The 16,777-nt window shown below is 40.8% G+C and overlaps 1 long non-coding RNA gene across 1 annotated transcript in view; it reads right to left on the reverse strand.

The window, feature by feature from the left end:
• Positions 1-872: 872 nt before the first annotated feature.
• Positions 873-16,777, reverse strand: part of LOC107310487 — a 41,928-nt gene continuing 26,023 nt past the window's right edge. Inside the window, exons 2-3 of the long non-coding RNA XR_001553610.2 lie at positions 14,345-14,466; positions 873-1,614 (exon numbers count right to left, since the gene is read on the reverse strand). This is a non-coding gene — a long non-coding RNA (uncharacterized LOC107310487). The remainder of the gene's footprint in view (positions 1,615-14,344; positions 14,467-16,777) is intronic.

Raw genomic sequence — 16,777 nt, forward strand, 5'->3', positions numbered from 1 at the left:
GCTGATTGATATTTCCTAACTGACCCACAGTTCACCACAAATAACTGCCTTCCTCATTCCTACTTGCCTCCTCACATGTGATGATTTGGAAATGCCTTAAACTTTTTTGCCATTCCCAGGAAATCAGTATATTCATTGCTGTATGGCTAGTTTCCCCATCAAGGAGATAGGAGTAAACCTGTCCAACTACAGGGAGGTTATATAGCAAAAAAGGACAAAAGAATAGTTAAAAGATATTGCTATCAGTAGTCAGAGACTTTCTGGTCATGTAGAAAATGCCATAGTTCATCAAACTGTATTTCTTGCCTCTAGTGTCGAAAGAAACTCAAACATTTCATCTTGAACATACTGACCTCAGAGACTTCAAGCTTGGTAATAGGTATAAAATAGAAAGTGACAGCTACTTGAGTGAATGGAGAACCTCCCTTAGCAGCCATCATGGCTTTTACTGGCATTTATGACTCAATTATAGAGCAGACAGTCTCCACATGGGTCTGATTAGCCACCCGGATGAATATATGCATATGGCATGGCAAAAGTACTCCAAAAAAGTGTGACACTGATGCTGGCCTTGGGCACATGGAGAAGTGCTACAGACTGAAGTGATGAGATATAGAAATGCAGTAGCAATAGCTGAGATGGAAGGATTTGGTTCTCTTAAAGAAGGAACTTATCTCTTTTTCTGGAATAATTTTTTAAAAAGCAACATCAATAAAAACCAAGCTAATCTGTTAAGAGCTGCATAGCAGAGGGCACAAATTTCCTCACTTGAATTTAAAATTGTAAAGAAGTCTTTATTATCTACTAGACATCAAATAATTTTCCCATATTTAATAGAGAAATATACTGACTAGAGTTGACAGTATCACAGTCTTACAGCATGTCTGAGTTGGGGAGGCACCTCTGGGTCCATCTAGCCCAATGTCTGCTCAAGCAGGGACAGTCAGAGCAGGGTGCCCATGGCCACATCCAGGCAGTTTTTGGAGATCTCAAAGGAGATTCCACAGTTTCTGGGCAGCATGTGCCAGTGCTCAACAATCTGTGCAGTTAAGCGCTTCCTGATGTTCCAATTTGTGCCTATTACCTCTTACCAGATCAGTAGGCACCACGGACAAGAGCCTGGCTCCATCCTTTGCACTCTCCCTCCAGGTATTGATTGATATTAATAAGATGCACCTGAGCCCTTCTTCTCCAGGCTTGAACAGGACCAACTCTCTCAGCCTCTCCTCACAGCCCTGGTGCTCCAATCCCTTCATCATCTAGGTGGCTCTCCCTTTGACACTCTCCAGTATGTTTAGATCTCTCCTGTACTGAGGAGCCCAGAACTGGACACAGCACTTCAGGTTCAGCCTCATCAGTACTGAGTAGAGTAGCTTGTGAAAAGTCTGTTCTTGCTCCAGTGTGCATTGTTGCTGCAAGTACATGTCTACATGTGAGGTCAGACATGCAAAATATCCCTGTGGTTTGCAGCAAACTGTTGTTGCCTTCTGTTGTTTTGGCTGTGGACAGGCCATTGCTCTGGGGCTGCAGGTCTCACATCACACCTCCATCACAGCCCAGGCTGGGGTTATTGAACAGGCAGACATTTTCACATTTGTCAACAGAGGCCATGTCCTAAAAAATAAATAACAATAGCACCTATTCATCCTATTGAAGGAAAAATTAAAACAGCAAATAAGCATCAAATCAAATTGTTAGCCACAATGGTTACCAATAATCTTTGTTATCCGACAGGTTTACTAAGGAGTTTGATAGATAAAGATCTGTGAAGAATTCATCATTGTCTTAAAAATCCCCTAGCCACCAAACATGTATTTATGTATTATACGGTTGTTGCTAAACAAGAATAAGCCAGAGCAGTGCTCACGTCATCACCCCTGGGTTGCTGTGGAGATGAGTCACAACATTTTTCTCTCTCAGGATCGCTTCCCGCTCAGGGAACACTTCGAGGGTTTTCCCTGCCCTCGTTACACAGTAAAAAGCAAAAATTGCGAAGCAAAACTGATGATTGAGTTCTGCTCTGCAGGCAGATATAACTCCTCTGGTGGTGATAAAACTTTTATTAATTGACTTCTGTGGCCGTTCAAATGTTTCCAAACATATTTTGTGTGTGTGTGTAAAAACATTTTTGCTTTGAAATCAGAACACTCTCATCCTCTTAATAAAAATCTAAACAAACAAATAACCACAACAGCAACAACAAACAACACAAAACCTGACATATAGAACAAGCCTACCCTTTCTCCGTGCACTAAAACCAGTAAAGCAGGGCCTGTGAGGTCCACTGGCTGGAACATAATTGTGCCATAGAGAATCTCTATGGATGAGGTCCAAAGGAAAATGGAGGTAAAAAATTGTTAATGTTTGCAGCTTCCCTATCTTTACCATTGGGCTTGCATAGACCAAGCATTCACCAAATCTATCTGACTCCACTCAGTGCATGATCCTCCTGCTTTTGATTTAGATGGGGCACTTGACAAATTCTTGTGCCATCAGGAGGGCAGGCAGTTCTTGATCTGGATGAAGTCAGTGATGAAGAGTGAAAATAAAATTAGAAAGTGATTGATCACTCCTTTATCGTTGTTTGAACCACATTTTGCATCAGGTGGTTGTGGTATTTCAGAGCTAACATTTAAAGTCCAAACAGCAGATTGAAGGTCTTCACTAAAATCTGAACTCTTCAAACCTACTGTCATCTCCAGCAGTTCTGTACAAGATGGTAGAACACCTTGCTCCCAGCAACCCAGGAGCTGCAAATGCTTCTGGTCCCAAACACCTGCAGGGCTCCGGGAGTGACTGCAGTGACTCCTGGAGCTCCATGCTCAACTACTACTCTTGGAAGGACCCACTAATCACATGTTTTCTAGAAGTCTATTTACAAATTTCCTTTTCTCCGTATAGCTTGAGAACATTGATCCTCCTACTATCACTTCCCTGTATAAGCACTATGTTGAACTACTGTAAAGCAGAGAGGGGTGTAAGAAGCTCCCTTGTCATCTGACATTTTCCCCAGGGATCTGTCTTGGGACCAGGGCTCTTTAAAATCTTTATCAGTGACACAGACAGTGGGATCTAGGGTCCCCTCAGCAAGTTTGCAGATGATACCAAGCTAAGCGGTGCAGTTGATACAACAGAAAGAAGGGATGCCATCTGGAGGGACCTGGACAGGCTTGAAAAATGAGCCCATATTAGCCTAATGAGGTTCAACAAGGCCATGTGAAAAGTGCTTGAGTCATGGCAATCCCAGATATGAGTACAGATGGAGAGAATGACTCATTGAGGGCAACCCTGAAAAGAAAAGCTGGGGGTTCTGGTGGGTGAAAATACTGACATGAGCCAGCACTGTATGCCTGCAGCCCAGAAGAATAACTATCAGAAGAGGTGTGGCCAGGAGGTGATTGTCCCCCTCTGCCCCTGTGAGAGCCCATCTTCTTGAATATTTCATCCAGGCCTGGAGCCCTCAGCACAAGAAGAATATGGAGCTGTCAGAGCAAGTCCAGAGGAGGGCCACAAAGATGATCATAGGGATGGAGCACCTCTCCTGTGATGACAGGTTGAGGAAGATGGACTTATTTAGCCTTGAGAAGTCTCTGGGGAAGCCTCATTGTGGTCTTCCAGAATTTGAAGGGATCTTTTAAACAGGATGAAGAGAAAATTTTTTCATGCACAGATGGTGATAGGATAAGGGAACATGATTTTAAGCTAAAAGATGGGAGATTTAGATTAGATATTAGGAGGAAATTTTTTACTCAGAAGGCAGCAGTGAGGTGTTCAAACAGGTTACTCAGATGGGAGTTACTGAGATGTCCCATCCCAGGAGGCATTCAAAGCCAAGTCCAACAGGGCCCTGAGCATCCCACTCTGGTGGATGGCAAGGTCTGCCCATGGAACAGGATGGGCTTTAAGATCTCTTCCAAAACAAGTCATTCCATGATTCCGTGCTTCTACATGAATCCTTCTAGAATCACCTAGCAGAGCAAAGAACCATGCAACATTTCTGTATGGTGGAGAGGGTTTTAAGAAGCTCCCTTGTTCTCTGATATTTCTAGAGGATATGGAGATGTATACATTTTCTGAAATTCTATGTATATTTTCTTCTGTTTTTTTTTTTTTGTTTGTTTGTTTTTGTTTTTTTTCAGCAGAGTTTGAGGACATGGTTCCTTCTAGCATCACCTAGAAAATGAAGTGCTGTGTAGGTTACTAAAGAGTGGAGAGGGATTTTAAAAGTTCCATTGTCCTCTGACATCTCTAGAGGATGACCTCAAATAACTGCCTTTGGACAACTCTCTGCTTCTCTGGTGTTATTTGCCAGTTACAGTCCCCTCATTCACTCCATTGGATATAAGGTCAGGACCTGAAAATTAAATGCTGCAAAGCTGAGCGTTGTAAAGCCTAAATCCTAGAAATCAGCACTCTTCATTGAATCAGCAGAAAGCAAAAATTGCAAGTTATGTGCTACAAATTCACTCTCCTTGGATAGGAAGGGAAGGGAAGGGAAGGGAAGGGAAGGGAAGGGAAGGGAAGGGAAGGGAAGACTTCTAAGGTAATCGAGTCCAACCATGAACCCATCCCCACCTCACCCATTAACCTACATCCCTCAGTGCCACAGTTGCACGTTTCTCGAACACCTCCAGAGATGGTGACTCCACTATCCCCGTGGGAAGCCTGTTCCAATAGCTTACTACATTTTCTGATAAGAAATGATTCCTAATGTCCAACCCGAACATCCTCTGGTGCAACTTATGGCTGTCACCTGTTGTTCTATTGCTGCCATGTGGGAGAAAAGGTCAATCCCCACCACACTACAACCTCCTTTCAGGTACATGTAGGAAGATATGTAAGCATAAAGATTTTTTATTTTTTATTATTGTTATTATTCCAAAAATGAAAAGAATTTTACATCATATTGGAGACAGAAGGCTACAGAGACTCCACCTTGCATTTGGCAGGCAGGGAGGTCACCAAAAGATGCTGCAGGCTCCCGTGACCCATCCCAACACAGGTGGGAAGTCCATGATGACAGAGGTTTCTGGACTAAAACAGCTCAGGGAGCCCTGGAGAAATGACTCACTTTTAAGGGGTGGGGACATATAGTTTGAAAGCAGAGTCCTCAGGGAGGATGTTTAGCCAGCTCCGGATGAGATCTGCAAAAAGCCTGGGAGTTTTTATAGCCCGAGTAGGCTGCTGCTTCTCTTTTAACGTGGGAGGGAATGAAAAGGGGAGGAGAATGGAGGGAGGGAATTGTTTTGGTTTTTGTTTGGGTAACAAAATCAGGACAGACCATGTGGTAGAGTTATCTAGCATTGCAATATTATGTCAGCCCATTTTGCTGACATAAAGCTATGATCTGCGTTCTGTAAGGCAAAGCTTATGCTGTGTTTTTTTGTTACGTGTCCAGTACAGAGCTGTTTTGGCAGAAGCTCCTGTGTTTCTGCTGGGAAAAAATGTGCTCTTATTGACAGCTTATTTCACTCAATCCAAAGAGAAGTTAAAGGAGAAAGATTACTATAAGTTATGCTGCTAAAATACCAGTTCTGCCACAGCCATTCATACCAGAGCACTTTCCTGAGTTTTACATCCTTTCCACAAATTACTCCTTGGTAATTGTTTCAAAACCTATATTTATATGACACTTAATTGTTTTCCTTTTTTTCACTGCAGTTTTAAGTGGTAACATACAGATTTTTTAATTCTGGTGGAAAAGGATTTCAGATCATCCTAGTCTATTGATTTTAGGCAAAATTATTTCAAACAACAATACTACTTCTGGAGTGGAAACCATGCTACTCTTCCTCTTATATTTTTTTTTCATGACTTTTTTTCCAAATGAAAGATAACAGGTATTAAGTTCAGTAAAATTATGAAAGAAGTTTGCCTGAATGCTCTGATACTGAAAACAGCATGGCTTTTCACATAAATTAATGTATAAAACTTTGCCTTTTTTGCCTTTTTGAAGAAATGACTTGATATTAAGAGAAGGAAATTAATTATTATTTTTATTAATAATTTTAATAATTATTATTATTAATTAAGCTCTAAAGAGCTTTGTGAAAATATCCATTGGGGCATAAAAAACAAAAAATAATCAAACTGCATCTACTTTGGTCTTACTGCACCTAAGGAAGAGAAAATGTGAGTAAATGGGAGGTTAGGATCCAAGAGAAAGTACATCATAAATGTATATTTCATTTTAAATATGTCCACATGCTCCCTCTGGTTGTGTTGCAGGGGTAATGTGGCCATGCCAATATTAGACTTGCTGGTCTGGAAAATAGTGGCTGTCTCTTCATAGTGGTTCAGTGCTCAACATTCACTACATTACTTTTAATGTAAAATTCATCTTCTGTGTGTGTCTTCACTCTACCACCATCACTGTCAAGGCACTGATTATTTCCATAGGAAATGTTAAATTTCCAGAGGAAATTTGATACTCAGTAATGTCTGCAGTTTCCCTCTATTTGTCCTTCTCCCCTTCCTGCTTTCCATCCCATCTCCATTTTTCTCCAGAGCAACAGCCCATGGCAGTACCTGGAAGACATGGTTTTCCAGCACGATGCCAAACATAAAATGAGATGTGTGACAAATTTTAACGACAAGGTTGATCCGAGACTGTGTGTGGAGGGACTGTTTGCAGCACATGACTCGGAGCAATGGGACCTGGGTTACTGTGGTGAATTCATCTAAACCATGGCATCTAAAGAGTCCCAGCAAAACAGCAGACTGTTTTCTCCCCTAAATGATGCCTTTTCTGTAGTCAGCTCTGTAAATATAGAAAGCTAAGTTCAATATATGTGTTTGCTATTTCGGAATGGGCTTAAATTGCTTTTCTGTGTATTACATGACCCCCTGCTCCCCAGCTGGTGCCTTGAGGGCTGCAAACAGTCTGCTCCAGCTCCCATCCCTAGGTGGGACCCTGTAGGTCTCTGAGTTGGTATCCAGCAGTGCATGGCTTTGTGGCTGGCTGTGAAAAGATGACATTTGCAGTTGCAGTGCTCTTGGCCCAGATTGTGACCTGTCCTTTGTGTGTATCCTAGTACCACCTTGTGCTGTGACTCTCCCACTTGGTTTCTATGCTGGTGGTAGGTCAGGCTTTCCATGAAGCAGTGTGACTTTTCTTCAGGTTCCCCTCACTATGCTGGATATAGCGAGTATCTCACATGTCCCAGAGTTCCTCAGAGTACCAGCAAAACTACAGAGCTGTGCAGACAAATAAATCTGTGCCATCATGATACAGAATTCTGCCATGTCCTGTCCTTTGTCAGAGCCAGTGCAGAAGCATAGTAAGAATCACATCACCCTCTCTGTGTAAATCCAAATATATTCATAGTAACCTTAGCTTGAAGTCTCTGATTTCCAAAACACCGCACCCAGTGGAGCACAGAGCCCACATACAAATGAAGACAAACTACAGCCTTACTTTGAGATTAATGTTTCCAGAGTTTGAGTTCAACTTCATTTACTTATAGAACTTAGTTAATCCCATTAATCAACATATGGGTACTGATAGACAGCACTGAACTTTAAGAGCATCCTCACTCCTGTGCTTTCACTTTAAGTGGCAGCATCACAGGAATGTTCCTGAATGATGAGCTTTGTTCCAAAGGCATTCCTGGCAAGCAATTTCCTGCCTTTACCAAGCTTCAAAAAATGCAAGAGATAATGACCTATCTCTGTAGCTGACATTTGTTGTAGTAGGGTGACTAGATAGAGCTATACAACAGAAATCATGAATCAGAAAAGTACGTATATAGTAGAAAAGTGTTTTTCTGTAAATTTCATCTTATTAGACTTCCTCTAATTTTGTGCAAAGCCTTTGCTATCTGTAATTTTTGAAATGACAAAAGGACAGGCAAATTACAGCAGCTTCACTGCTATATTTATAAAGCCACATTCCCTGCACAGAATGGGAGTGCATCCCATGTTTCAGAGTGCCATAAGGAGAATGTACCAGATTTTATAACTCTATAGCTGGCCTGATGGCTGCGCTTCATCATCACATGAAATAAGCATTTACAGACACAGTTTTTGCATCTTTCCGCTGTCCTTGTCAAAGGACAAGGCAGGAGGTAATCACCCTACAGGGGCAGTCTGTCAGACCACAATAAAGTAGTGGTATTTTCTCTCTGTGACAGAAGGAGTTGGGTCTGCAAGAGATTAGAAACTACTTCTACTTCTCCCAAGAGTGAATTTCCTATGATTTCTGTTTCCACTCCTGCAATCACTTATGAACATTCTCCTTTTGGGTGACAGAGCATCCCAGCCAAAAGTATTGCTTGGGGTGGCCATGGCCGTGAAGGAGCTGTGAGTCTCCTACTCTCTCCATAGAACTGCTCACATGAAGTTATTGACCTCCAGTTGCACAGATTTGTTTCCTGCAAGGTCTGCAAACACCATGAATGGCAGCGTGGCTCTTACTTGCATGGAAAGAATGTGAGAATTGGGCTTCCCATTTTGAGGACACACTTGGTTTCAGAAAGCTGCAGTCCTAGGCAAGTCTTGGCCTTGTTGCTGCTGACCACCTGGCCGTGTTTCACATCAGGGAGAAACTGAGGGTAGTAATGATTATTCAGTACACACAGGAGAGTCAATAATACTGCCAAAAGGCAACAAACAAAAGAGTATTGAGACAGGGTTTGTTTTTGTAAGATTATACTCAATTCAGTCATTCTATGACTACATATATTCTTCTGTTTATTTGTGTAATAAGCTGCCCTTGTAAGACTCCAGCAGATAAAAATATGGAGAGCCTTTCCAGATGTGTGAAAAAGGCAGTTACTTGGAGAAGATTTTATACGCTGTGTTGCTACAAGAGATTTTAACTCACCAATCATATTCAAGAATATTTGGATTTTCCTTACTAAACCACAAAAACCTTAATGGGAAAATTCATTAAACATATAAAGTTATAGCAGTATAAATATTTGACTAAAGTCATTTCTGAGATGGCTCTTGGGATCCCGTATTTCTGTAAATTGTAAAGCCTATAGTGAATATACACATATCCTTCTCTTTTATCTCTTCTGCCACGAAGGGTCAAAAATGCTCCATGTTTGCGGCTAACTATCTTTGTGAAGTTTTATTCTATACCTTTCCCTAAGAACACAATTTTCATCCCATTGTACTGAGTAGCAAAAACTATGATAATGTCTGATGAAAAACTGTAGATGTTTAAAATTAGGCTGAGAAAGCTACATAATAGCAGAGCCAGGGAGGCCACCTGGTAGGATCTGTGTTTTATGACCTGTGCTTTTAGCTGTGCAAGTGTGAGTATGTTATAGTTCATATTTGAAAGGAAAAGAAAATCTTTTACACATCTTTCCTAAAATATGCAGTCATACTAAATCTCCTCAAATTAACCCCTATGAAACTGGCCATGGGGGAGGGGGTTGGGGGGGGGAGAGATTCTTACAAAGAAAAGCTGTATGACCCTCAACATCATTTTAATTTATTTTGGAGCATTTCTTTTCTATACTGATAGTTTCACAAGAATAACAGAGTTGTTATGATAATTGTGGGCCTTTTAATTTTTTTTTTCTTTTTTTTTTTTTTTTCTGAAGAGAGAGAGGCATGAAACCTTCAGACTATTCAAGGTTTGAAATGTCAGTCTTTGGCTGGACAAGGAAGTTCACAAGAGAAAAATTTAACTTGGATTCCATGTTTAGTCATGTTTTAGAGATGTATGTCCATTTAAAACAAGGACGTGAGCCTATGATTCAGTGAACTGTGAAGGGATAAGGTAAGGAGTGGGTTATTTCACTCATCTGGGATAGCACTCAAACTCCCCCAGGATAAGGACTGGGCGATTTCTCTGGCCTGTCTTTGAGAAGTCTGCCTGTCATACATCTTCCCCTATCTTACACTCCCTCAGCTTTGAAAGAGATCATCACAATTTCCAGAACAAAATTTCACAGCTATCTCTGGTAGAACAGAAAAAGACCTTTTGATCTCTTACCAGAACAAAGTGAACCCCTTCACATGGCTTTGGGGAATTGCCCTCCGCCTTGAAGCTGAGCAGTGCTTGTAGGCTCTGAACCTCACCTCACACAGCTGTTTTATGTAGGATGCACCACATACCATAAGAAAGAGATTTTCTGATGCAGCCCCATTGGTTTCCTTCTCTGCCCCTTTTGAAGTGATGTCACTGTTTTTGAATTTACGTGGTTAAACCTGAGTAGCCTTAAACACAGTGTTTTCATGTGCCAGGAAATTGTGGACTTAGTGAAAGCTCACAATAAATCAAAGCAATCTATGAAGCTCTGTATTTTATGTCTTTATTAACAAATTTAATAAAATTTTAAATTTAATTACAAGTATAATCAAACAAAGGCTCCATAGACTCTCAGTATATTGCAAAATTTTAGGGGCCACAGATATTGCAGAAGGGAGTATGCCTTTTCCATAAGCCTTCAAGGGATTTAATTACAGTTACATTTCAGAAGTTATTTCAACTGGAAATTTAACTGGAAACCATCACATGAGTTCACCTTAAGATATAGTACCTGGATATGGTGTGCTTTTGTGGGAATAGTGCAGGATATATTCTTCACACAACCACCATTCAGTTTATATTCCCTTCCTTATAGTACATCTTAAGTACAACACACAATAAAGTGCTGTTACTGGCCAAATACTGACTGCTATTATCACACCCAGTGCTGTTCCCCATAGATTGTGCTGTTCAGTACAGCGCTAAGATACACTTGTGGAGTTCTCTCTGTAGTTTGCACTTTATGCTATTCCTAAACACTTCTGCATTCTGCTGGAGATAGTCCTATATAATAGTTTGCCAATTTGATACCTGCTAAATCATATATATAAGAAATATGCCATTATCTGACTCAATTTGGGATTAAAATACAGAAAGGTACAGTTTTCCCCACTGTAACATGTAGTTGTTTGCACCTATACAAAAATTTCTTTGGAAGAAACCGGTAAGCAGAAATGAGTTAAAAAAAATAGTAAGAATAATACAATTTAAAAAAAAAAAAAAAAGGAAAGAAAGAAAAGTGTCAAAGTGTAGAATTATATCAGTAATAACACTCTTGGCTTGGGCAGAAGAGATATATCCAAGGTATAATATAAACCTGTAAGGACAGTTATGTCATTTGTTTGCACTGTAGTGAATACAAATTTAAATCAAAGTTTTGGAACATCCTTGCATGAAACAGAAACAAAGCCTAGTTTGCCACCCAGTAGCACAAGAAATCATCTCTCTCTGCAGTTTCAGCCCCTGCCAGAGTGTATGTTCTTATCCCAACAGATATGTTGATTTCCTGTAAGATCTTGGCTATCACCTATTGGTGGTCATGACAGACACGGAGGCAGCAAGCAGAGCTTTGGCCAACACCCTGAGGGGTGAGGGACTCCCACAAGCATAAACAAAGTTGACACAGAGCTGCTGTGTGTGTAAATGGTAATGGGAATGATCCCACTGACGTACCCTCCCACATGTCTGTGGCTGGATTGTATTGCTCAGTATGTAGCAATACCAGTAAAAGGAGCTGACCTGACAGCAATGCTCAGTTTCTGTATAATGAAAAATTATTCTCTACATGCATATCTTCAGCTGACTTAGTGGACAGCTGTTGGAAAAACAAACTGGAAAGCAGCATAATGGATCAAAATGAGAAACCTCTTGATAGAATAGGAGAGTCATTTCAGGACATCTGTGGGTTTCCTCATCACAGGCTGAAACAGGAGAGATGTTTTGTCAATACAAAACATCCTTGAAATTGAGAGATCAGAAGAAAATTAAAGAAATAAAAACTGGAAAAAAAAAGAAGGGAAAAAACAGGTATTTCAAGGATGCCCTTTCTAACTCCAATTTCAAAAAGGTCCAGTTGGGAGGACTGCTTCTGCTTTAAACTTTTCTGTTCTTTTAAATACAGTTTGCTCTTCAACATTTTGATTCTGGAATGTTTGTCTGGGGTTTTCACTCAAGGAAAACTGCATCAGTCAGTGCTTACTGTACTGGGATTAAGTCCAAGACATATCCTTAGTTAAGGAAGTCACAGTAAAGAAAAGGAGACAACTACCCCATCTGGGCTATGGTGGTTGGAGAGCAGAGGAGGTGAACCTGTCGAGGCAAAGATGTTGGAAACCACCTACCCTGTGACTTTTAACCTACCCTGTGATTGTGAATGGCAGAGTGACATGTTCCTCAGTACCACGTTCTCATTCAAGTCAAAGAAGATGGAAGTAGAGCACTTGAACTGCAAAGCAGCTCTAATAGAGAAACCCGTGGCTGATTTTGTGAAATCTGTTTTGACTGTTCGCAGAAGGTTTTCTATAAGGAGATAGGTATAATGAAATGCCTTTGCCTATAACTGTTCTGTTGGTGCTCATCCTTGACCTTGGGGCATCATGGGGTGGAGGTGGTGGGGGCTGCAGGATGGAATTTTGTGTTGAACTTCAGCCTGCCACCTCAGTATGTCCGAGAAGGCTCCCTGGATAGCAGGCAGTTTACTTCAATACCTTGCATCTGAGCAGTTAAACTCTGTCTTAACTGGCTTTGGTTTGCTAAGTAGGTGGTCTGAGCAGGAACTGCAGCTCCCAGGGAGAAATACAGGTGGCTGACGGCTGAGCGTGGCCTGTGGCCCCATAAATGGCAGCGGGACGCTGCCTTGTTGGGAGCTCAGAAACCCTTTCTTCCCTCCAAGCTCACGTTTCTATTACTCCCTGTCCCCAGCATGCTGGGCAGCCTTAAATCCTTGCTCTGCTTGATTACTCGCTTTCAGATATGATTTTTTTTTCTTTCTTTTTTATTTTTTTTCTTTTCACCTGGATTTTGCAGTGCTGAAATTTCACTGCAGTAATTTCAAATTTTGGCCCATTTCTTTTTGTCAAGACAACAGTCCGAGTCGATTTATTACAAACATGTGTAATGAATTCAGTAAAAACAAACAGTCTCTTATTTTCTCAAGTCAAAATAATCACACTCCAGACATACTTAAAGCAAACATCATTTAAAAGCAGTATTTTTTAATAGTAAATCTGTTCTAGTGGTGGGCTTGAGATCAAAAGGTGGGCAAAGCCCTAATACAGGCTAAATGAAATAGCAAAACTTATCAGAAGAGGGGAAACATGATGTTCACAAGAGTGCCTCAATCTTTACCATCCCATTTCTTTTCTTAGCTTTTAAATTTAAAGTAAAACTAAATATATATATATATGTATATATACATATATATATGTATGTGATAGCATATCTCTTTATGTGTAATACATCCTAATATATATAAAATACATAAAATATTGGGAAAAAAAAAAAAAAGTCCAGAAGATTGAGTCCCACAATCACCTCGGAGCTTTTCTGTACCCTATGCAGTCTTAGTTCATGCTGGCTGGAACTAGTGTCTTTATGCAAGAATTCTTAATATTCACTTGTTGTCCACCCTTGTTTTCCTTCAAAAGAAATCACTGCATAGCTTTGTAGCTGTCTAGAAGCAGAGACAGGTGTTTCAAAACGAATGCCTCAGGGTGAATGATGCCACACATCTGGTTTATGAGTGCTGCCCTTGGATGTGATGCCTGCAGCAAGTTTCCACCACTGGAGCAGCTGACACTCACATGATGAGACAGACCATTGCTATCCAATGTCACACACTTTAGGACATCCAAGGTTGAAGCCATCCTTTCCTTTATAAGTTGCAGCAGAAAGATTTGTTTCTCTTTCATCAAGTTTAACCAGTTTGGTCAACTTGTCAGAATGACTGAAAAAAGTTTCCACAGTGCTTCATCCTCAGGTTAGGACAAAACAATGCTATTGGAAAGGTCTGGCAATTTTTAGATTGTAGACACTGATGGCTTGAGCTTTTGTTGGCCAAAGAAACCTCAGAGGTACCAAGTAACAGCGGTCTTCTCCTGCTGAGTAGGGAGGCCTTTTGTAGTGTCTATGCTTAGGGAGTATGTAGTGTGTAATGCCATTAAAACTTGTTTGGAGACAAAAAATAGCTATTTGTGAAGACTTCTAACGCCAGATGATGGGCAGCTTCAGGAAGCAATGCCCACACAGTCTGGATGATACAGTAGGTGAGGATTCTGCTTCAACTTCAGTCATCCAGCAGAAAAGCTGAAGATGAAAGTTAAACCACTGCACTATCCTTCATTTTTGTTTTTTTCTGTACTTTTTGCTACAGACTTCTGTCTCTGGCATCAAAGTCTCCCCCATCTTACTGTTTCAGGATCTCATTCCTCCCATGGTCACTGGACACCAGTGTGACAGTAAGACACAGCAGAGAGCTGAAAACTCCTCCCTCTGTTCATCTATTCTCTGGAGGAGCTCATAGTGGGGAGCACTCAATCATGGTGGGGGATGAGAAGGAGAGAGATGGATAGCACATACCAGTTGGTGGTGATAATCCACTTGGTCACCAGCAAAGTATCCAGCTGTCCTGGGCTTCTAATTTTTTCCATGCTTCAATCAGCTCCTTTTGTGCATAGTTCTTTCTTTCATCATGATTTTGCCTGAAATGTCAAAGAAAGTTTTTTTACTCACCAAGCTCTCACTGATTCTGATCAGGACTACACTTGCACAAGGAGCACAATGTCTCAACACGGGGCTGCAGCAGAGGAGTAATTAAACCTGTCTGCACTTCCACAGCTCTTCAGCACATAAGGGTAGATTCCCAGTAGGTGCTAATCAGCCCTCTTCCACCAAAGCCTGTGGCAGAATGTCATTCCATCCCAGCTGTGAATCTAATCCCAATTTTGCATTCCCGTATACTGCTGTGTGAAGCATCAGATGAAAACGATGCTACATAGTATTTTGAAAGGCATCTTCCACACCGGGTGGAAGGCAGCTCCCAGTAATTCTTTTCTTGACAGTTATTTAATATATTTCAGCTCTGGTTTCATATCTATATTTAGATACAAAGAACGGATTCCTGACATTTTGTCCGCATTTTCATCCAGTATTCCCACTTCATCTCGCATTTCCTCACTTACAGCAACCCCCGCTATGACAGGATAGAGCCATGCACAAAAAGCCCTTTCATGGCTACTTTACACTGATATCTATTTTTGAGACAAAAACCTGAACCGAAGCAGCATGACTCTCCAATTCACTTTTCATCCTTGTCAGCAAGTGGATTGACAGGGTTGGGGAAGAGACTGACACTATGCCACCTCCAGTTTAAATACTCCACCAGGATATAAATGCAGAGCGAAGGGAGTGAAAAATCCAGTTCAATTGAAATCCAAACTATATTTAATGTACAACACACTGAATAAGGACAGATACCATCTCCTTGCTTGTTGCTTGAGAAGCAGCTTCTGTGCTGAAGAACAACTGGGTTTTGCACTCTTTATTGCAGTTGTTGCCTTATAATGCAAGATTATCTTTGCTTTTATTTTTTTTTCCTAGCATATCTTTCTCCCAGATAAGACTATCTGTTAGTGATCACCCTCATATTCATTTCCTTTAAGTGCTTAGAAATTATGACTTTCCTTTCCTGCATCTGATTCATCAAAAGTGGGGCATGAAACAAACTTTTTCTGGCTTTCGCATAAAGAGAGATTCCATGAAATGCAAAGATGACAGACTGACGGAAGCTAGAAAATACAGACAGTTATTAGTATCTTGATACAGTGTCAAGAAAGTTGAGAATAGGAAATTTTTCAAATGAGGATTAGATTAGGTAATTTATTCTGAAGAAAACACGAAGACAACAGATGGTAAATGTCAATGCCAGAAATATTTTGGAAAGGATTAAAGCTCTGTTCTTTAAGATTTTATCTAATGGTTGGTTCTTCAAGATGATTAGGAAAACTAAGATTTAGATGCCTCTACAGCTATTTTAAGGAAGATTGATGGTACTTTTCTTAGATATAATCAGTGTTGGCCTTTGTCAGAAAGCACCTTTGACTAGCCAGTCTTCCGAGCATATTGTGGAAATCTTACATTATCGATACCTCTGCCTTCTCTGAATCTTTTCCATTTGTGGTTTCTAATAGCCCAAATGGCCCTCCCAGATAAGGACACTACTCAGAATCCATTCCATTTCCAGTTAGCTTTTGTCAGCATCAGTTCTGGAAACCTCTAAGTCCTTGTGTCACCCCACTCTTCTGCTACTGTCCCTGAGTGCAAAGGACGCTGCTTGATTTATGGCTGACTCCTTATGTACGTTACACCATTTTAAGCACAATTGCTGCCAATAGGATCAAGAGAGAAGCTGAGAAATAGGTAGTGATCCTTAAACATTTGCTCAGTTGAACATTTAATTATCAGAATTATTTTAGCACTTGACTAATTGAAGTAACAGTGACTCAAACTATTGAACAGAACTAATTTCTGTCCTACCAATATCCACATAAAAGTAGCCATGCATAGAGGAAGGCAGTTCTGCCATAGATCTGTTCCTTTCTCCTGGTGCACTCAGGTCATTGGATCTATAATGCAGATAACGCTTCCTTATTTCAATAGAAGACAATGACAGTGAATGCGTAAGAAATGAGAAAAGCGCCCCAGAGCCACACATAAATAACCTCATCACAGCAATTAGTTTGAAAGACTTTCCCATGTGCCAAGGGTGAAAAAGCGAATCCTTGCACAATTACACCTCAGAGATGTGTCCACCAGCGTCAGTTGCTCTGTACAGTAATGTCAAACTCATTCCAAATTCCACATCTAACTGCTCCCAGGAGGCCAGGATCTTAATTTCAGACAGCATATTTTTTGACAGCCCAGACTGGCACACCCACTGACTTCATGGGGAGGTCTGCACATACATCATGGGCAGAACATGGATTTAAGTAGTAAATTGTTGTTTATCTGCTT

The sequence above is a fragment of the Coturnix japonica genome, chromosome 2, assembly GCF_001577835.2.
Source record: "Coturnix japonica isolate 7356 chromosome 2, Coturnix japonica 2.1, whole genome shotgun sequence".
In the NCBI taxonomy this organism is placed as follows: Eukaryota; Metazoa; Chordata; class Aves; order Galliformes; family Phasianidae; genus Coturnix; species Coturnix japonica.